At 40.6% G+C, this 21,778-nt stretch overlaps 1 pseudogene; it reads left to right on the top strand.

The window, feature by feature from the left end:
- The first annotated feature begins 16,871 nt into the window (after positions 1-16,871).
- Positions 16,872-18,115, top strand: LOC109387054 (nucleosome assembly protein 1-like 1 pseudogene; annotated as a pseudogene).
- The last annotated feature ends 3,663 nt before the right edge of the window (positions 18,116-21,778 follow it).

Below are 21,778 nucleotides of genomic sequence, written 5' to 3' on the forward strand. Positions count from 1 at the left end.
TTCCACCTGTGATGGTGAATTTTCTATGTCAACTTGGCTATGGTGCCCAGTTGTCTGGTTCAACACAGGTCTAACACTAGATGTTGCTGTAAAGATATTTTGTAGATGTGATTAACATCTGTAATCAGTTTGCTTTATTTTTTATTAAATATATTGGGGTTAATAAAATTATATAGGTTTCAAGTGTATAATTCTATAATATATCATCTATATACCACATTGTGTGTTCACCACCCAGAGCCTTCCATCACCATATATTTGAACCCCTTTTCGCTCTTCTATCACCCCCCTCTCACACCTTATCCTCTGGTAACCACTAAACTGTTGTTCTGTGTCTATGAGTTTTTGTTTGTTTGTCTTGTTCATTTGTTAATTTTAGTTTTCTGTCCCACGTATGAGTGAAATATTGTTCTTAACTTTTTCCATCTGACTTACTTCACTTAGCATGATAATCTCAAGATTTATCCATGTTGTCTCAAATGGCAGTATTTCATCTTTTCTTATGGCTGAGTAATATTCCATTGCATATATGTACCACATCTTCTTTACCCAATCATCTATTGAAGGAAACTTCAGTTGTTTTCATGTCTGCTTTTGAAAAGAGATTACTCTTGATAATATGGGTACAACTCATCTAATCAGTTTAGGAGATTACTCTTGATAATATGAGTGGGACTCATCTATGTGTCATCATTTCCTCACCTCTCTCTCCCCTAACCCCCCTCTAAGCCTTTTGTACCCTCAGCTTGCCTGTAATCAGTCCCTCTTTACCCACCAGTGCCTGGACAATGCCACCTTGAGTTTGGATATTTCCTCTTTGAACCATCAATCTTTCCTCGACTCAAGTCCCGAAGCTATTGGATTTCATCTTCAAGTTCATAACAACAATGAATAAATGTACCCTTGCTAATGTGCTAGCTCATTTCTACCTAACTCGAGGATTTACCTAACCCCAATTTCTTTACCACATGATGGAGATCTAGGATTGGAGCAGTCACTTCTCAAATTCCAGTCATCCAGTGGTGTGCAGGGACTAGTTCACATGGGCTCATGAGTTAAATATTCAGGAATTTTCCAGTATGGTTGCTAAACTGTAGGTAGTTGGAGTATTTATTACAATGGAAATTGGCAAACACTATGATCAGAGATTTTTTTCTTCTTTAGAAAGCTAGCTTACCAACATGTCACTACATCTATCCTTCCTCACTTGCTATAAGGTGTCCAAGAGAAGTATCACACAAAATCTCACTATTCACAGGGTGCAGGGTGTGAACTGGAAGTTGAAGTGGAGGAACTTCTTGCCTCCTGTGTAGACAAGAAACCCTTTTGTCATTTTTCCCTTCTGTCCTCATTAAATTTTATCCTTTTGATTACCTTAATTTATGATTATGATCCTCCATGTATTTCTTATTTGAATAACCCCTTCATTGTTTTCTTCTGTATCTTGATTAGAATTTCCTTTGGGAAAGGTGATGTGTTTTATAATAAAAGTATTTCAGGAGCAACATATCACAATTAAAATTAACATATGCTGAGGGAATTGTGGGACACTAAGGATTTAAATACAATTTTCCTTTCTTAAAATGTGTATACATTTTTTTGGGCACCCTCTGTATGTATATTCTTGCCATATATCCTTGTTGATTGTTGGAGAACTTAAGTCCTAAGGATTTCATCAAAAGTCCAAAGAAAGTCTTTAGATAAACCCTACTTCTTATTAAAACAACAAAGAGAAAACTGGGTAATAATCACAGTCATCACTTACTGATTGTCCACCTATTAAGTGGATATATGTTATTCACTGATTCATTTGGCATATGAAGCAACAAATATGAAAGCCAGTGAATGAGATGCTTGTCTGAGACTGGACTGCTCCTTGAACATCTGTAAATCAAGACTGGTCTGGCCTTGGGTTCTGAGGATACTGGGAGATGGAAGGGGTGGTTCTGCTTCTTAACCCTGCTTTGGATTTACATGAATAAATTTGAGGATTTTCCAAGATCCTCAGAATTAAGCATGATACAGCTGGAATGGCAAACCTAGAGCTCCGAGGGACACCCTGGGGTAAATTCTGGGTCTCTGTTCCATTCTCTGTAAATGGGAGAGTTTAACTGGGAGACGGCCAATGTCTATGACGTTGATGTAGGCAAAATTCCAGAGATTTGGCTCAAACAGTCTTAGGAATACAGTGAATATGTAAATAAGCTGTTTGTTTTACTAAAGAGGGACCTGTTCCTACATTTGATAACATATTTTGGGTTTCTTTGTCTGGAATCTTTACTTCTCAAACATTATCAATAGACTTGATGAGTTACCCACTACATGCAAAGATGAATGGTAGGCTCTGTATGTGACACACAAAAGTAGAAGGTATTTTCCTTACAACCCCTTGGCCATTAAAGCTTATAGTCAACTGAAAGAACTGGGATGGATGGATAGATATTATTTTAAAATTCAAAACAAATAAACCAAAAACCTCCTCCAGAAAATTAGGTGTATATAATGGCGAGTTAAGAGTAGAAGCAGAAAATCTATAAAAATTCATAGGAAACAGAGGTTTCTGGCCAAAATGTTTAGGAAAGTCTTTAAGGAGGAGGTAAGCATTTGGCTGGGCTTTGAATGTTGGAAAGAATTTCAAAGGTAGTGAAAGCTACCCAGGTAGGGACTGAGTAAGGGGTTCAGGGATAGAGTACAAGGTCGGCTTGGGGACAGAGGTTAAGACAATTGGGCCTGGCAAAAGGCTTAGCAAGCAGTGGGAGTTCAGGCTGGATGGGTGTCCAAGGGCTGCTGGTAAGTGGGGGCAAAGGAGAATGGGCTAAGTTTCTCCAAAAATGAGAACCATCAAATACTGGTGCTTTTTTTTCTTTTTTTAAACAAAATGACAACATGATAAATGGAAGCGATTCCACTTTGTATGGACCCAGATCCCTAATGAGACAGTGACCATTTCCTTTGGATTCAAGGATATGCATGTGGACCACCTGACCCAGGCACTGAGAATGGGATGGATTAGCTTGAATTCTTTGGATGCTGAGTTCATGCGTGCTGGAGTTTGGGGCCTCGGTGTAATTTTCTTCAGAGAGAGAGGATCGCTTTGAGCCTCCCCCACTTGACGTGTTTATAAAAATCTTGGAGAATTATTTTCCAGACCATGGGTGGGGAAACCATTATGTTTAGTAGTGATCCTATAAACAAATGAAGACTTTTTTTTTTTTTTTTGCAATAGGAAGAGACTGAAATTATTTTTATGATTAGAGGAAACTGCTGATTTCTGGGATGGCTAAGGCAGAAACAGTTTGTGTCTTCTCATGCTGACTTTCTCTCCCAAGGAGAATATTACTTATTTTTCCTAGGAACACTTAAAATCTTCTCCTTTCAAACTCAATGTGAATGTCTAGAAATTGACATTGTGTGGCTGTGTGGTTCCCTTGGGAGTTCAGCTACCCTTGAGTGAAGCACAAAAGGGAACAGATAAAAAGGAATGGCTGTCTTCGTTTCTTTAGAGCACGCCTCATGATTGCAGATCAGAATTGCACTTCAAAGAAATCTTTGTGATATTGAATCTTAAGTTTCTCTTTAATATGATCAGTTTGAAGAACGACAGACTATCAAGGTTCAGATAGTTTTAAAATTACAATTTCCTTCTATTTTTTAGAGCAACAACTAGCATTTTCATTTGAAAATGAGAATGAGTTGAAGCAGAGAGTGAGGCCCAAGGAAGGGTCTCACCACCAAGTGGGGTGACAATTCAATGGCTAATCCTTTATTCAGACAATAATTTTGAGATCTTGGCCAGAGGACAAATCTCCCATCCTATCGTGTGAGGCACTCATGAGTATTATGGGCCAAGTGGCCACAGACAGACTTGATTTTGTATACAGATGGACAGAAGATTGTGTTGTGCAGGCAGCTCTACCTGGTGCCTGAAATTCATTGTGTCCAAAAGTTTAAATGACAGTGATCCAGAAACCTTGACACATGATTGATCAATTAGAGTGTCAGAGAAATGCAAGAAGAATGGGTAGAGGAAGGAGGAGGAAGACCCTGAGGGCAGCATGGCTGAGGAGCCTGGGCAACCCTCACATGAGGGCTAGAGACGCCTGAGGGATGAACAACGTCAGAGAAGAATGCTGCGGACCATCAGGAGTTCTTGTGAAAGTTTCCATGCAATCCTTCCCCTTGCAGAAAATGCCCCAGCCTACAGCCCCTCTCCCATTATTGCTCTCGAATAGTGATTAAACGAGTTAGCCAAATTTGCTTTTCAAATCCTAGAAGTAATGGTAGTAGGATAAGGGCCAGGGGTTCTGAAGTGGGAGCAGGGAAGGAAAGTCTGAGTCACCTTGATAGAGGACTTCTGGAATACTCCATTGTTGGCACTAAACATTTGGACTTTTTCCATAACATGCCAAGTTTGTGATATAGTTTTAAGTCCCTTTTTATTAACCCATCTAACAATATGCCAGGCCCAGCAATGTGACTTTCACAAAACATAGAATTCTAGAGCATTAGAGCAAGAAAATGCTTAGTGACCTTCTTTGGTCTAAAGGCTTTTGGGCTTTTTATCTTTTTAAAGCAGTGCAATTTTTCCTTCCAGAAAAACCAAACCAAGAGGTTCAACATAAAATTATTTTAAAATGGACAGCTCTGGTTAACTCCACTGGCTCTTCTGAAGCAGCTGAGCAGAGAGATGAAATGATTTACCCAAACGCATCAAAGCTGGAGTGAGTCAGCCGGCCCCAGAGTCCTGGTCTCTAATACTCTGTTCAGTGTGCCACGTGACATTAAATAATCATGTGCCGTGTGGTGTTAAATACTGAACTGACAAACAAGCCACAAAGCTGAGCTGGAGGTGTGAGGTGGTGCCGCTGTTGTAAAGCTATGGAATAGTTAGTCAATAAGTGTGGGCTTTTTAATATTCAGAGGAAGGAGAGATACAACCGGCGATGGTGAGGTTTCTTGTAGACCTGATTCTGGGGACATTGAAAGGATCAGGAGTTCACTGCGCTAGAATGAAATTCTGCTGCTTATGTCCTTTCATATGATGGTGATCTGATCCCCTATTTTGTTGCTCTGTACTCGTATCTTTAGCTTTTAAATTTATGGTACATATAAAGCATGGGTATTAACACCTGCACATAGTTTAAGAATAAAAATATGAAAACCCACGGCTGTTCCTTCCCCACTGCTTAAGAATGAGAATATTCCTAACACTATGGAGCCTCTCTGTGTGTGCCCTGCTCCCACAGAAGCCCCTTGCCTCTTCTAATCACCAGTCTGAACTCTGTCTATTCTGAATTTTGTCTATTCTCTTCCTTTTCACTGTAGTTTTACCACCAAATAGGCATCTTTAGTTAATACATTGTTAGTTTGTCTGTGTTTAACGTCACAGAAATGGAATCATTTCTTGTTTTGCTTTTCTTTTGCTCAACGTCATGCTCTAGAGCATCTCTGCACTCCAGAAAGTCCTGTTGGACTACACGCTCTAACTCTTGATCCATGATTTTGAGTGGATATTCGTCCATACTGTTGATCATTAGTATTCATCACTGTAGGCTATTCTACTGTCTGAATAACCACGATGCATTTATTTTACAGTTGTTGGATATTTGGTATACTAGTAGTGTTTTGATCCTATGAAGTGCATCTGTGAATATTGTACCTGCCTTCTGGTGTTAGAACTGTTCTAGGGTATTTACCCAGGAGTAGACATGCTGAGTGACAGATGGACACATGGTAAAATTTTACCAGGTAATAACTGATAAATACCCTCCCTCCTCATTTTCCCTTCTCTCTCCCTCTCTTCTTCTCCTTCCTTATCATTGGACACCAGACACTTAAAATTGGATTAAACACAACCCTTGGCTCATGACACACTATCATCATTGGACCATGCAAGGTTCTTTCTATCTATCTATCTATCTATCTATCTATCTATCTATCTATCTATCTATCTATCTATTAAAGAACATACCACCCAACAAAAATGTAGATCTTTACTAGTTACTTGGGAATTATTGTATCCGCTTATCCAATCCTAGACTTTTGCCTCTCCTATAGAGATAACCAGTATCCTGAATTTTGTATTATAATATTTTTGGCTTTTTAAAATTATAATTTTTTAAAAATACCAATTATATGTATAATTGGTAGCTATGATAGTTACCAATTATGATGTAGCAAATTACTCCAAATGCCAGTATCTTAAAACAAAAATTATTTATTATCTTATGGTTGCTGTGGGTTAAGAATTCCGAGAGGGCACAGCAGGGGTGGCTTGTCTCTGCTCCATGATATCGGGTCTCAGCTGAAAGACTCAGACCTGAGAGGCTAGGATACTCTGAAGGCTTAAAAGGGGCTGGAGGATCTGCTTCCAAAGTAGCTCCCTCACATGGCTTGCAAGGTGGGGGTAGTAGGTTGGTTCCTCTCCCCGTGGCCTCTCTCCACGTGGGCTTTCCCACAGGGCTGTTAAGTATCCCCACGACATGGCAGATTGCTTTAGGGGGGATATGAGCCATTTTTCTTCGAGTCTAGATGCTACCTCAAGGAATTACTGCTTGTTCAAACTAAGATGAATGTCTCGAATTTGGGGGGAAACAATCTCAACTATTCAGGTGGAATAATAGGCTCTGGATTATCAGATACAACCTAGAAAGGGGCATGTGAGCCAGTGAGGATGTTGGCTGCAAAAAGGCAACAAATTCTGGTCATCATTGAAGGTATTGGAAACTGAACTGCACTGTCTTATTATTGTGGAGGAGAAAAATGGGTTCACCCCTGGTAGACTTTGTGCTGTGTTTGTGCCCAGGCACTGTGTCACAAGAAAGAAAAGATGCCTTCTAAAAAGAAGGTTATGGGACGATAAATGGAATCTAGACATAAACACAGGAGGGTGAGAAGATGGAAGCCGTAGGGAGAGGCAGGGGCTGTATGAGAAAGAAATGAGAAAGAGGCGAAAAGGTCAATATATTTCAGCTAAGAAAGGTAAAGGCTGACAGAATGCAGGCATGAACAGTTTACACGTTCTGAATTTCTAAAGGAGTATTCATTGAAAGGTGAACTTGTTATAAGGAAGTGCCATTTCATAGAGTGGGTGATGTACTTTTGCTTCTTACTCCTCAAGAATTGAGGCAAGCTCAGAAAATTCAACTTGACAAGGGTTCTGCGTTTACAGTTGATAGAGCTCGCTATGGAGGGAACAGAGAGATTTTTATTTTTTAAAGTTCTGATCTGACTTTTTGAGTTCACATCAAAGAGGACAAACAACTGTGTCCTTCTATTAGATGTGTCTTGGGGTCTCTGTCACTGCCAGTATCCTGACTCAGAAGCGTAGCTCTTCTGTTTCTGTAGAAAAATTCACACGTATCTTAAGCATCTTCTGATATCCTAGTATTGAGTATGTAGGAGAATCTACAGATGATGCTAGCACTTTGGGGTAGTGATATGGCCAGTGGTACGACAACAGCTGGTAGTTCATACCTTTTTGCTAAAAACTAGAACAAGGAGAGTCAGCCCCCAGAGGTTGGCAGAGGTCCCAGGGAATACTGTGGGCTCAAAATTACTGCCGATATCCAGTACAGCTGGCCACCAAGTTTGAACTCTGTGTGGACAGAATAAACGTTGAGAAATAGAGTAGGAAAGAAAAAGCCAATGCATCCTGTTAAATAAGCCCCTCTTGGACACCAGTCATTTCCATAAAGAGACCGATATAGCAATGGGTAAGAGTGAGATTCTGTTATGTACTTAACATGCAGCATTCAGAAAATCCAAGGACTGTTTTGTCTCGGGTTTTTAGCTTCCTTCTCTAAAATAATACATAACTTTATTTAACCAACTGATTCAAAGATCCAGGTGTATTCCGGTGCCACAAGCACATTTTCCTACATTGTTTTCTAAATGATAGAAGCACATTTGAACTTGAATGTCACAGGACCATAAGAATATAAATGAGTTGATGTTTAAATGGAGTCTCCAACCCAAAGAGGGCAGGTCTGTCTAGTTCATCATCAAGTCCTGGTACCTAGTTTAGTGAATGGCCTATAATAGATGCACCAAACAATTGGGTTGATAAACCAATAAGTAATGCAAGAATGGCATGGCGTTTCCTTTCTATTGATAGTTACACATATTAAGTAAAACTGTTGGGCTTAATTTGTCAACACCTATGTAATGGTTAACTCAGATAAAATGGAGCATGGTTTGGTTTGTTCCTTAAAGAAAAAAAGCAAATGAAAATAAAGATCCCACTAGGTCATTTTGGTGGAAATGAGCATCTGGGGAGATAGAATTGGATTCTTAGTAGGAGGCTCTAAGAACATTCATGCTTGAATTCTTCTGGGGTGAGACAGTATCACCCTCCAGATCTTAAGAGTTCTTAAAAGGGAGGTGTAGTATTTCAGAAACAACCCTTTCAAGCCTTAATGCCTTTCATCAAAGGCTTTTAAAGCACTTTGCCTTTAACAGGGTCCATGTCTACCTCCTGCCCAGCTTACACACATGCCTCCCTCTGAGGTCAGTAGAGGCAACCGTTGCTGAGAAAACAAGCCAGCGTCTGCAGTGGAGGCTGCAACCTAGCCTTCATGTGAGTATGCACCTGAGACTTCAAAGAAGTCAGTGGAGGCCAAAATGAAATCAAGCATGAGGTCCAAAGAAAACCAGCTGCCAGATGAAGGGATCTGAGGTCTCACAGCGAGAGCTCTCTCAAAATGGAATAGTCTGCCATGGGAGGTAGTGAGGTCCTCGTCATGGGAGATATTCAAAGGGAGGGTGACTGACCACTTGGTGGCAATGCTGTGGTGGTGGGGTGAGTGGGTCCCACACTCTAAATGGAGGAACTGGCTTGATGGTCTCTAAGATCCCCACCTCTTCATGTCTATCTATGAGTCTGTGAAATCAAGCCTGCCTCTCCTTCCTAGAATGGGTCATCACACATCCGTGATTTACTTGGACTCTCACCAACCCACATTTCCTCCCTATTACTTAGGTGGAGTGAGAATGAGGCAAATGACTTCACCTCCGACAAAAGTACAGTGGGAATTAGAAAAGCATTGAAAAAGTGAATTGAAAAAATAGCTTCCAGGAGAGGTTTGGGGACTAGAACACATTCCTGTCTGGTGTTCCAAAGGAGAAGCCTGAGCCCGGAAGGAATCTGAATCACCAATGATTCGGCTGGGTTCCCTCATCTCTGCTTGTCAAGGCAGGACAGGGCGCTGGTAGATTTTATCATGGTTAATCAAGTCACTAATTGTCAGTGTTGAGTTTTCATGGAGATCTGTGTCTGAATGTGTTTGCTTCGGGGAAGTAATTGTGATTGCTTAGTAGTGAGTGGCTCTGCAAGCCTCAGTGTGCACCAGAGTCGCCTCCAGGCTTGTTTAAGGACAGACTGCTGGGCCCCACCCTCAGATTTTCTGATTCAGTAGGTCTGAGATGTGGCCAGAGAACTGGCTAGTTAGTTTTGCAACTTCCTAGGGATATTAGTTTTCTGATGCTGCTGTAACAAACTAACACAAATTAAACACATTTATTATGTTTTAGGTCTGGAGGACGGAAGTCCAAAATGGGTCACACTGGACTAAAATCAAGGTGCTGGTAGGGCTGTGTGGAGGCTCTAGGGGAGAGACCAATTCCTTGCATTTTCCTGCTTCGAGAGGTTACCTGCATTCCCAGGCCCATGTCCTACTTCCGTCGTCAAAGCCAGCAATGACTGTTTTAGGCTTTCCTCGTGATGCCATGTCTGTGGCCCTTAACTCTTCTGCTTCACTCTTCCCTATTTAAGGATCCTGGTGAGTACATTGGGCTCAACTGAATAATCTCCTTATTTTAAAGTAAGCTAATGAGCAGCCTAATTTCATGTGCGAACTTAACTTCTCCCCTGCCATGTAACATGATATACCGTATTTCCCCATGTATAAGACGCACCACTTTTTGAAAAATTTGGGGTCTAAAAACTGGGTGCATCTTATACAGTGGTTGTAGATTGTTTTACTTGCATTTCCTGCTTTTTCGCGCTTGTTGTCTTTGCGCTCACTGTTTCGCACTTGTCACCGGTATATTAGGTTACGTTTTGCCACGTTCTGCCCAGAAATGGCTCAGAAAAGATTTTCGTACAGTGCTGATTTCAAGTTAAAAGTGATCCAGTTTGCAAAAGTGAATGGAAATCGTGCTGCTGAATGTAAGGTTGGTCCTCCTCCAACTGAGAAAACAGTCCGAGACTGGCTATGGTTGGGAGTTTTGACAGTGATGAGGAGTTGTATGAATTTTATGATGAATAAAACTTGAGTTCAATAACTTTATGTAATACATTTTTTTTTTCAAATTTCGGGCCCCAAAATTAAGGTGCGTCTTATATATGGGAGCGTCTTATACATGGGGAATATATGGTAGTCACAGGTTCCATGGATTATGACGTGGACATCTTTGGGGGTCCACTATTGTGCCTACGACATACCAGATGCTGCTGATGCTGCTGGTCTGGGGACCAGACTTTGAGAACCTCTGGTTTAGTGGCTCAAGGGACCGATTAGAGGCTGCATGGTTACAGGGAGGATTGCTTGTCAATAAAATTGGGGAGGAACACGCATGTCCTATGGAAAATTAGTATTTTATATGGTTTAATATTTTATCAAACTCTTATGGAAAATACTGCTTTGTAAAATATTAATTGCAATGACCTCATGGGCATCCAGACAGAAGGACCAAATCAAGGCCTATTTCCCGTGACTCCAGCAGCCTGCCTGGCCTCATTTGTCTAATTCACCCCTTGCACCTGTACACATGCCCTTGGTTGCTGTTGTGATCATTACCTGCCAAGTTGTTCCTCTTCTCTTTACCGATTGAGACCCTGCTCCTTTTTTGAGCTCAGTTTGGAGGCTCTCCCACCCCCACCATGATGCCTTCCCTAATTGCTTTTGCTAAATGTTATCTCACCAGTTTGCTAGATGCCCTTACAGATAAAACCGTTTGTTCCCTATGGGACAGGTGCTGCGAAGTGGGTCGTATCTCCATTCCACAGATGGAAAGAACAAGGCAACAGCAAATTTCAGTGAACTGCTCAAGCTCACCCAGCACTCACATACTTGGGGCCTCAGTCTCTGCCATAGACTAAATGTTCATGTCCCCCCAAATTTGTATGTTGAAAACCAACCCCCAATGTGATAGTGTTTGGAGGTGGGGCATTTGGGAAGTGATTAGGCCATGAGGGTGGAGCTCTCATGAATAAGATTAGTGCCTTTAGAGAAGAGACCCTGGAAAGTTCTCTGGCCCCTTTGGCCATGTGAGGACACAGGAGATGACTGTCTATGAACCAGGAAGTGGGTTCTCACCAGACTTAGAATCTGCCAGCACCTTGATCGTGGATTGGACTTCCAGCCTCCAGAACTGTGAGAAATAAATGTTTTTTGTTTGAGCCCCCCGTCTGTGGTATTTCTGTTACAGCAGCCCTAAACGAATTGAGATAGTCCCTCAAACTGTGGCACAACTCTTAGTATGTCCAGCACTGTGAAGAAGGACAGGCATTTTTAGGGGAATGCACAGCTCGTGAATTCCAGGTGGACTAAGTCTTAGCCTCAGATGAGTAGGACGTCCTCTGTAGGCTGTGACTTGCTTTTAAGCTCCTTTCTTGTTAGTCTATGCCAGAGGAAAATTCCCCCTTGTTATGCTACTCTTTACTGGGTAGCATTTTTTAAAAAAAACTTTGTAAATGGAAATAGAGTTCCTTGCTTGTGAATTTAACTTGTCAAATATAAATGCTGTCATTATAATTATTATGTGCAATTGAGATGAGCCGCTGTCATTCACAGCTTCATTCCTGGAGTTTCAAAGAAAGAGACTGAGAATCGCAGATTTGGAGAAAGGTTTGTTAAAATCCAACATTGACAGCCATGTGTTTTCTGCAGTCTGTGAACTTCGTGTACCATAACATAGGAGGTCACTATTTTTTCTTTCACTTAAAAATAAACCTCGATCACTAGGATCATGATTCTGATCTGGGTGAAAGGTTAAATGATTAGACTAGCTCCATGGGATAATAGAGGGAAGAGGAGGGCCAAAGACCTATGAAAAATTGTAACCCTAGGGTTGTAATTTTGCAAATCAAGTGTACGAGTAGATGGTGATTCAGCAACAATCTTTTTTTTTTCTTTTTCTTTTTAGTGAATATATATTTTACTGTTGGGTGGGTGAATTGGTGAGTGGGAGAGAAAAAAAAGGTGGATAGATATGGGATTATGACATAGGTCCTAATTCCTTCTTCTAGTTTCTCTTACCTCTGGTCTTCCTTAGAAAACTCCCTGATCCCTCTACATTCATTTTCTTGAGATGCGTGTGAATAGGCTGGGACTGATGTTTACCTGCTGGTTAGGAAAGCGTGTTGGGTCAGTTCCCCTGAGTGGTGATGAAACAGTGCCCAGCCTAGCAGGTGTGTCCCCAGAATGCATCTGTCATCAGAAAGGGAATTCCTCCTTGTTGCACATGAAGGGTGATTGCTTGTCAGGTGACTGAACGCCCATGAGCCCTGAGTCCCTGCCAAGCTTGTGAGGTTTGGCAGTTGGAAGTATTCTGAGGTGTAAGAGAACATTCCATTGTATGCCCAGGGAGTGAAATTTGCTGTAATGCAATTAATATCATGATGAAAGATGCATCCGCTTTATATTCTTAGATGATGCCTTGAACATCCAGAAGAAATGTTAAATTAATTAATTAAAAGATCGAAATTCAACAGAAGTACTCCACCATGTCCTGAAACACTGTCAGAACATGAAATTAATATAGTGGCTTTCCTCTTAAGTAACAGCCAATGAGCATCCACAAAACAGACTTCTTAATTTTTCACTGGCTACCAAATCAGGATATTTCTAGAGCAAGAGACCCAGTTTCGAGATCAATGGATAATAGTGACTTTAGGAGATGGTGTCCTCATTCTACCACAATGATAGTGAAGAAAATGATGATAAATGAAATGATAGTAATGAACATTTGTGGAGTGTTACTTACATGTATTACTACATTTAATCTTAGAACAACCCAATGAGGTAGGTGCTATACAATGCTCCTCATTTCACAGATGAGGAAATTGAATCTTAGAAAGCTTAACAAAAGTGCCCAAGGTGACACAGATAGTGAGTTCTAGAATTGACATTCAAAGCAGTCATTTTGACTCCAGAAGCTGTGTTTTATTTACCATCTCCTCGTACTGCCAGAAATAAAATAATTCTTTCTCTCTCTCTCCCTTTCTGAAGACTTCATTCTTTTCCATTTCTGCTCACTTTCTTTATATTATTTAATTTTCCTAACATTGACTAAACACTTGCTATGTGCAAAGCATAATGTTAAGTGGCAAAAATTTAAAGATGAGCAAGTCTCAGATCCTTCCTGCAAGAAACTTGCCAGTACCTTTGCTTCTTTACTTCCACTTTCTTCTCCTCCTCACCCCCCTTCTTTTTCTTCATCCTCCTCATCTTCATCATCATTGGTAGACATAGCAGATGGTGGGCTATTCTACCAAGACTTAAGAACTTTCCCTCTGAATGAATGTTAACTGCTGATGGTAGAAAAAGCTGGGAGGCAACCCTCTATCCCCTTCTCAGGAAAATTCTGACAGGAGAAAGGCAGACCATAAAGGAAAAAGTGCTAAAAATAGCACCCAGATGTGAAGGACAGACTGATAGGCAAAGTCCTCAGGATGAGACAATGCAAAGCTGGAGAAGGTGAGAATAACATTTGGTTCATGGTCACACCCACAGTGATAGTGATCTACTCGGATGTGTCTACAGGGTGTGTGCACACAGAAGATGAGATGGCTGGGCAGAGTTCTTCAGATTAATCTGCCGGGAAGATTAAGGGGGTAAGGAGGGGAGGGAAGAAAATGATTGATTGCAATTTCTAAATAGGTTTTGGTTTTGTTTTTTTTTTTTGGTAGACTGTACATGTCATTTCAAACTCTGGGCCTGCTCATGAAAATCAAGGTAAGGTTTCCTGTTTGAGCTGTTTTTAGACATTCACTTTGCTTTTACTATCAGCTGAATGACATGGATTATTTAAAATGCGTACTGCCCAGGGATCTGGGGAAACTCCTGTGGGTTCCAAGAGCACAACACAACCTGCTTTTCCTGATGTTGTATTCTATTTATTGCAAATGACTAGAATTTAATGAGACTTGAGTTCATGACTATATTCCCGACAAGCACTGCCAGATCAAGTGAAATCATGCATGGAAAGGCACTTTTTAAAGGATTAAAAATGGACAAGAAATTACTTTAAGATCCTGACCCCAAAGCCTTACCCTTTCTGTTTGAATATTTTCTTAAAGTAATCGTTCTGAGCTTATATTTGTAATTAGAATTTTACAAAGGACTCTAAAATAAGTATTAAAAAGGGGTTTCTGCATTTGTAGATTTCTGCTTTTTTTTGTTTTGTTTTGTTTTTTTTTGGATTGCCGCGAATAACTGTGCTCCTGGATGCTTCTTCCAAAGAGGGGCCTGGTGGCTTCTCAGCAAGCCTTCCTCCATGCGAGAGGCTGCAGTTCTTAGGTGCTGTATTAGTCAGCACTCTCCAGAGACCAGAATCAATAGTATATTCTATATGTATTGATGTGTGTGTGTGTGTGTGTGTGTGTGTGTGAGAGAGAGAGAGAGAAATTTATTAAGGAATTGGTTCATGAGATTGTGGTGGCTAGCAGGTCTGAAATCTGTAGGGCTGGACAACAGGCGGAATACTCAGGCAGGGTTTCTATCTTGCGGTCTGGAGGCAGAGTTCCTTCTTCAGGAAACCTCAGTCCTTGCTCTTAATGCCTTCAACTGATTGAGGAGGCCCACCCACTGTATGCAGGGCAATCTGCTTTCTTTAAAGTCTACTGATTGTAAACGTTAATCACATCTTAGAAATACCTCCACAGCAACATCTAGACTGGTGTTTGACCAACGATTTAGTACATTAGCTTAGCCAAGTTGACACATAAAATTAGCCACTGTAGGGGTGCTTGGGGATCATGACTAGAGTAGAAGGTTAACAGAGCTCATCTTAGAACTAAACTTAAACTCGATGTTGTGGTGGTTCAGCCTAGTCAATCCACAGGACCTGGCTTGAAAATTGGGGAGATGGAGCATCTGGGGTCGCAGTATGGATTCATGCCCCTAAGTCACAGACTATTAGAGGTGAGAGTCTGCAGAGGCAGAACCTTTTGCCATCTTTGTCTAGGTTAGGAAGAGTTCCCCTTTCCTCTGGGTGGGTACAGCCCCTAGCCAAGATTCGTGACCTGGCGAGCACTGGATGCCATCCCTCACTAGACACTTTAGCCAGGTGTCCTTGTGCAGTGGACAACCCTCCCAGTCTTATGCATCAACTTGACTCAGGGAGAACCAAGTCCCAATTTATAAGTGAGACATTGCCCCAGGGTATTGATGAACTTGCCAAAGTATGTACCACAGGTAATCTTGAACTTAGAATTCTAGATTCTAAAACTAGAGCCTGAGTGACCTGATGACATGCAACTTATTTTTGGTGTGAGGAAACCAGGAGCGATATGGACAAAAAAGAGCCCTCCTCTCCAAACTTCCTTCCTTTTACCTGTCAGCTCGCCAACTCAGAATTACTTAATTTGATTATAAAATAAAAATGCCCTCTGAGAGTATTGCCTCATTCACATGTTAGCATGAATGACTTTACTCCCGGTGATGATAATAATTTTTACATCTAAAAAACAGCTAATGGTTTTCAAATACACACAATATTTTATTCTTAAGCTAAGTCTTCATGGCTGTTTAAGACTTCCTTAAGGAAATTCATAGTTCATGAGTTTAAGAAGCATTAAAAACTTTTTCTAAACATACTTTTGATTGAAGTATAACAAACATACATAAAAGTGTGCAAAATGTAAGTGCAGAGTTCAGTGAGTTTTCACGAACTGAATATACCTATGTAACCCCTACCCAGACCAAGCAATAGAGTATATGTTTTACCCCGGAAATCCCTTCCTCTAAAAACATTGATGCTAAAGTCTTTCTGAAGACCCAGTGTTCAAAGAGATCATTGCTCCAAAATAAAGGCTTGGGGTGAGGATGAAGAATTATAGTCAGATCTGTGCATCAGAGCAGTGTTAGGTTAATCTGTGCTCAGCAAGTTTTTTGAATGAGATTGCAGCATTGTTTACAATATCCAAGACATAAAAACGACCCACGTGTCTGTCAACAAGTGAATAATGGAATATGTAAGAGAATATGATTCAGCCACAAAAAATGAGGAAATCCTGTTATTTGCTACAGCATGGATGGACCTTGAAGGCATTATCCTAAGTGAAATAAGTCAGACAGAAAGACCAACACTGTGTGTTCCCACTTATATGTGGATTCTAAAAAGGAAAAAAAAATTATAGAAAAAAAGATCAGATTTGTGCTTACCAGCGGAAGGGGATGGGGAGAGGGAGGATTTTAGAAGGGTGGTCGAAAGGTACAAACTTCTAGTTATAAAATGAATAAGTCGTAGGAATATAATATACAGCTTGATGACTATAATTAATGCTGCTGTATGATATCTAGGGAAGTTGTTAGAGTAAATCCTGAGTTTTCATCACAAAGAAAAATCATTTTTTTATCTTTCTTTTTTGGCTTTCTCTTTGTATTATACCCATTCATATGAGATAAGGGATGCTCACTAAACTTATTTCAGTAATCATTTCACAATATATGTAAGTCAAACCATTATGCTGTACACCTTAAACGGTATGCAGTGATGTATGTCAATTATATCTCAATAAAACTGGAAAAAAAATTTAAAAAAAGAATAAATGACTTTTTTAGCACCATCTGCTCGCGGCGCTGCTTCCCTGAGTCACTGCCTGCGCAGCTCTGGCTGCCTGGTTTCCCGTGCTGTCCACTGATATTTGGCGTTCTTAAAACATGGCAGACATTGACAACAAAGAGCAGCCTGAACTTGATCAATATTTGGATGATGTTGAAGAAGTAGAAGAAGAAGAAACTGGTGAAGAAACAAAAATCAAAGCGCATCAGCTAACTGTTCAGATGATGCAAAATCCTCAGATTCTTGCAGTCCTCCAAGAAAGACTTGATGATGGTCTGGTAGAAACACCAACAGGATACATTGAAAGCTTGCCTAGGGTAGTTAGACGACGAGTGAATGCTCTCAAAAACCTTCAAGTTAAATGTGCACACAAAGAAGCCAAGTTCTATGAGGAAGTTCACGATCTTGAAAGAAAGATGCTGTTCTCTATCAGCCTTTATTTGATAAGCGATTTGAGACCATTAATGCAATTTATGAACCTACAGAAGAAGAATGTCAATGGACTAGGTAGATGAGGAAGATGAAATTTTGGAGGAGCTGAAAGAAAAGGCCAAGATTGAAGATGAGAAAAAGGATGAAGAAAAAGAAGACCCCAAGGGAATTCCTGAATTTTGGTTGACTGTTTTTAAGAATGTTGACTTGCTCAGTGATATGGTTCAGGAACATGACGAGCCTATTCTGAATCACTTGAAAGATATTAAAGTGAAGTTCTCAGATGCGGGCCAGCCTATGAGTTTTGTCTTAAAATTTCACTTTGAACCCAATAACTATTTCACAAATGAAGTGTTAACAAAGACATACAGGATGAGGTCAGAAGCAGATGATTCTGATCCCTTTTCTTTGGATGGACCAGAAATTATGGGTTGTACAGGGTGCCAGATAGATTGAAAAAAAGGGAAGACTGTCACTTTGAAAACCATTAAAAAGAAGCAGAAACACAAGGGATGAGGGACAGTCCGTACTGTGCCCAAAACGGTTTCCAATGAATCTTTCTTTAATTTTTTCGCCCCTCCCGAAGTTCTTGAGAGTGGAGATCTGGATGCTGCTGCTGAAGCTATCCTTGCTGCAGACTTTGAAATTGGTCACTTTTTATGTCAGCGTATAATCCCAAGATCAGTTTTATACTTTACTGGAGAAGCTATTGAAGATGACAATGATGATTATGATGAAGAAGGTGAAGAAGCAGATGAGGAAGGGGAAGTAGAAGATGAGGAAAATGATTCAGACTATGACTCAAAGAAGGATAAAAACCCAGCAGAGTGCGAGCAGCAGTGAAGCAGGATGTATGAGGCCTTGAGGATAACCTGCACTGGTCTACCTTCTGCTTCCCTGGAAAGGATGACTTTTCATCAATTGACAAAACTATTTCAAGTTTTTTTTTGTTGTTTGTTTGATTGCTTGTTTTTGTTTTTGCAGCCTAAAATAAAAATGTCAAATAAACAAAAAAAAAGAAGAAAGGAGAAAGGTACTAAATAATTCCTGGCCTTTATTGCTTTTAAACCTTTTCTAACTCTTAATTTCCTTTGACCCAGTGATTTTGCTTCTTGGAACCTGTTAGAGATTCAGAGAAATTTCTGTAGAAGTTGAGAAGTTGGGTTCAACCTAAAAATCCAGCAATGAAAGCTTGGTTAAATCAATTTCTTTAGGCTGGTAAATGAAACAGTATGCAATGCTTAAACAAATCAGAATCTTTTCTTAAATGCTCATGATATAGTGAGAAGTGAAAAAGGCAGGATACAAGAATTGTGTACATATTAGACAATAAAGACTCAAGCTTTGTTAAAAATGTCTGAAAAAATGGAAGGAAATACATGAAAATGTAAACAACGGTGGTTGTCTCTAGGTGTGGAATTATAGGCAATTTTATTTTCATGCTTCTAATTTACTTTTTTATAATTTTAAAATCTCTAAATGTATGTCAGTTTAGTAATTAGGACTTCTTTATGAAACCATTTACCTTTGAAATTTGTCCACTATTAAATAACTCTATTTTTGCCGAAAGTAAATGAGGTAAAGAAAAATATGCTTATTTCGTCATCAGGAAAAGACGTAACAATAATTCCTTCTCCCAAATTCTACAGCCTTGACCAACTCTTGCAGCTTCACTGAAATGACATGCCCAGCTAATCTGAATATGATACAAACCTTTTGAAAACTGAGACTGTAAATGACATGAAGGCAAACCAATGACAGGACGGCATTCTTGTTATTTTTGCCATCATGAAATGCCTTTGGAACCTTCAAGAATATATATACTTACCTACAGGGTGGGTTTCAAGGTCTATGGGCTTTTGTTTCCTGGTTCTACAAAACTGATCATCAATACAGATTGTGCTTGGTAATTCTCAAAGCACGCCATTCCCCATTTCTGTTGAATAAAAGAAAGAGTTTAATTTTTTTCCCCCCTTTGTCACACCAGAGCATGCTCAGGCTTATTTGTCCAGTTGTTCAAGTGGGGTAGAGGTGGAGGTGGGGTCATGAACTGGGAATGAGTTTTGCCGATTTGTAACCTTGAGAAAGTGAGCAAACATTTTTGTGCCTTGGTTTGCCTCTCGGAAATGAAGCCCGAGACACGCCAGTTTGTAAGAGCTGAACTGAATTGCAAGCATGAGGATAAATGCTAACAGCAGAGGGGAGGGGAAGACGGGCCCACCATGTCCAGAGCTGCTCTGGGAAGGTCTGGCCAGGCAGGAGGGAAGAGACCTCGGAACAGAGAAAGTGATGCTTGGGTCACGGTGGAGGGGTGTGGAAGGTGAATGATTTTTTTCTCACAATTGTAGAATGCTAGGGCTCAAACAATTCTCAGCGATCATGCCACCCAATTGCATTTTAAGATGAGGAAACTGAGGATCAGACAAGTTAGGGACTCAGTTAGCAGAGGCAGGATTCAAATCAGGGTTCGGTTTCCCGCCCTACCATTCTTTCTTCCTTCCACTGTCTTAGGCCAGGTAAGTATCCAAACGGAATGATTCTCCGAGTACTAGTGGGAAAAGAGCTCCTTCTCCCAAATAAGATTCTCCGAGTACTAGTGGGAAAAGAGCTCCTTCTCCCAAATAAGACCTTTATTAAGTGGCACAGGCTTTCCAAGAGCTGCAGCCATCTTCAGTAGCCAGTGTTGCCTGCTTACTCTTGGTGGTGTCCTAGGCCAGCCCTATGGCTTATTATAGTAACAACAAGGAAAAGAGACTGGTTGTTGAGAGATACAAGATTGGGGGATACTTGATGGTTTGGGCTTGGCCAGAAGCTGAATGTGAAACAAGGACGTGAGGGCAAGCAGTTTATTTGTGAGACATCCCAGGAAACACTGCTAGGGTACGAATAAGTGGGACAGGGAAGGGAAGGAAGGCAGTAAATGGTATTATCAAACCAACTTCCTCTGTGGGTAACTGAAGCTGAGTTCTGCTGGAGACTTGAGATTGCGTAGAACACGCATACACCTCAGAGCAGGCTTTCTCAGCCTCAGCACTATTGATGTTTGGGGCTGGATAATTTTCTGTTGTAGGGGGCTGTTGTCAGATGTTCAGCAACATCCCTGGCCTCTACCTACTGGTTGCAAGTAGAATTTTCACCCCAATCCCCAAGCCGTGACAACTCCAAAGGACCCCAGGCATTTCCAAATGTCCCCTGGGGGCAAAAATGTTCAGGGTTGAGAAACACCTAAGAGTATGTCCTTATATATATATATGTCTAAGAGTTATCCCATTCAAGGGACGAGGAAACTGGGATATATTTATCCTCTGACTCTCCATTCTTTATTGATAGGGGGATGTTTCTGGGCATGTTAACTCTCTGAAACTCATTGGCCATGCATGCTATGCAGCCAGAAAAAAAGTTCTCAGGCAGAGATTTTCAGGGAAAATAGCTCTTATTATTTATAGGTAAGTTCTGAGGGACTATGAGTGGGGCACAGACAACACCTACCATGTGTGGTCATCTGGGATCTGCTTTATTATTCATTCATTTAGTCATCATCCTTTCATTCATTCCACAAATGCTTATCACAGATATGCTGTGTACTAGGCATCAGGCAGCACACAGGAGATTCAATGTTCAATGGCAAGCAAAAAATGGGCACAGTTCCTGTCCTTATGTCATTAGAAGTAACAGCCTAGAAGAGCAGTGAGCATTAGTCACATAATACAAATGAATGTTTTAAATTGTTACTGAGATAAGTACTATATAAGATACACAGTATGGAAATAAATCATAAACTTATGGCTGTTCCTCCCACACTCTACCTTTTGGACCTTTGCATTTATTATTCCTTTTACCTGGAATATTATTTTGTTTTCTAGACATCATTTCTCGGTCCTTCACTTTATTTGGGGCTCTGTTAAGCACCTCATCTTTTAGAGAGGTGTACCATGACAACTTTATCTAAAAGAGTGCTCCTGTCTTTCTGTCCTTTACCCCGTGTATTTGTGGTTCATAACACCTATCATACCTGACAGAGTTTACATTTAATGTTTATTGTCCCTTCCTGCCACATCAATTATTTTGTCTCCTTTGTGTTCCCAGTACAATACCTGGAACTTAGTAGGTAGTCAGAAAATGTCTGTTGTGTGAATAATCTAGAGCGGTTGTCTTGCTCAGGTAGGTCAAGGAAAACTTTCTGAAGGCAATGGCAAACCAAGGTCTAAACAGTAGGATTTATCTGGATGAAGACGGAGGGAAGAGCAGGAATAGCAGGTGGCATTGCTCTGTGGATGGAAGAGGCATAGTGATCCTAAAACACTAAACGAAGGCCAGTGTGCCTGGAATAGAGGGGGCACAGAACCATTAGGTAGAATTTTAATTTTAGAGTAAAACCAATGGGAAACCATTGATATGCTTTAAGCAAAGTTGTGCATGGGAAAGTTGAATAATGGGTGGGTAAATACAACCAGATTTCTATTTTAAAAAGATAATTCTGGCTCCAGGATCTAGAATACTGGAGGGAGGCAAGAACAAACACCATCATGGTGATGGGTTTCATCCTCACAGCCTTACA

This window comes from Hipposideros armiger, unplaced genomic scaffold (genome assembly GCF_001890085.2).
Source record: "Hipposideros armiger isolate ML-2016 unplaced genomic scaffold, ASM189008v1 scaffold_146, whole genome shotgun sequence".
Classification (NCBI taxonomy): domain Eukaryota; kingdom Metazoa; phylum Chordata; class Mammalia; order Chiroptera; family Hipposideridae; genus Hipposideros; species Hipposideros armiger.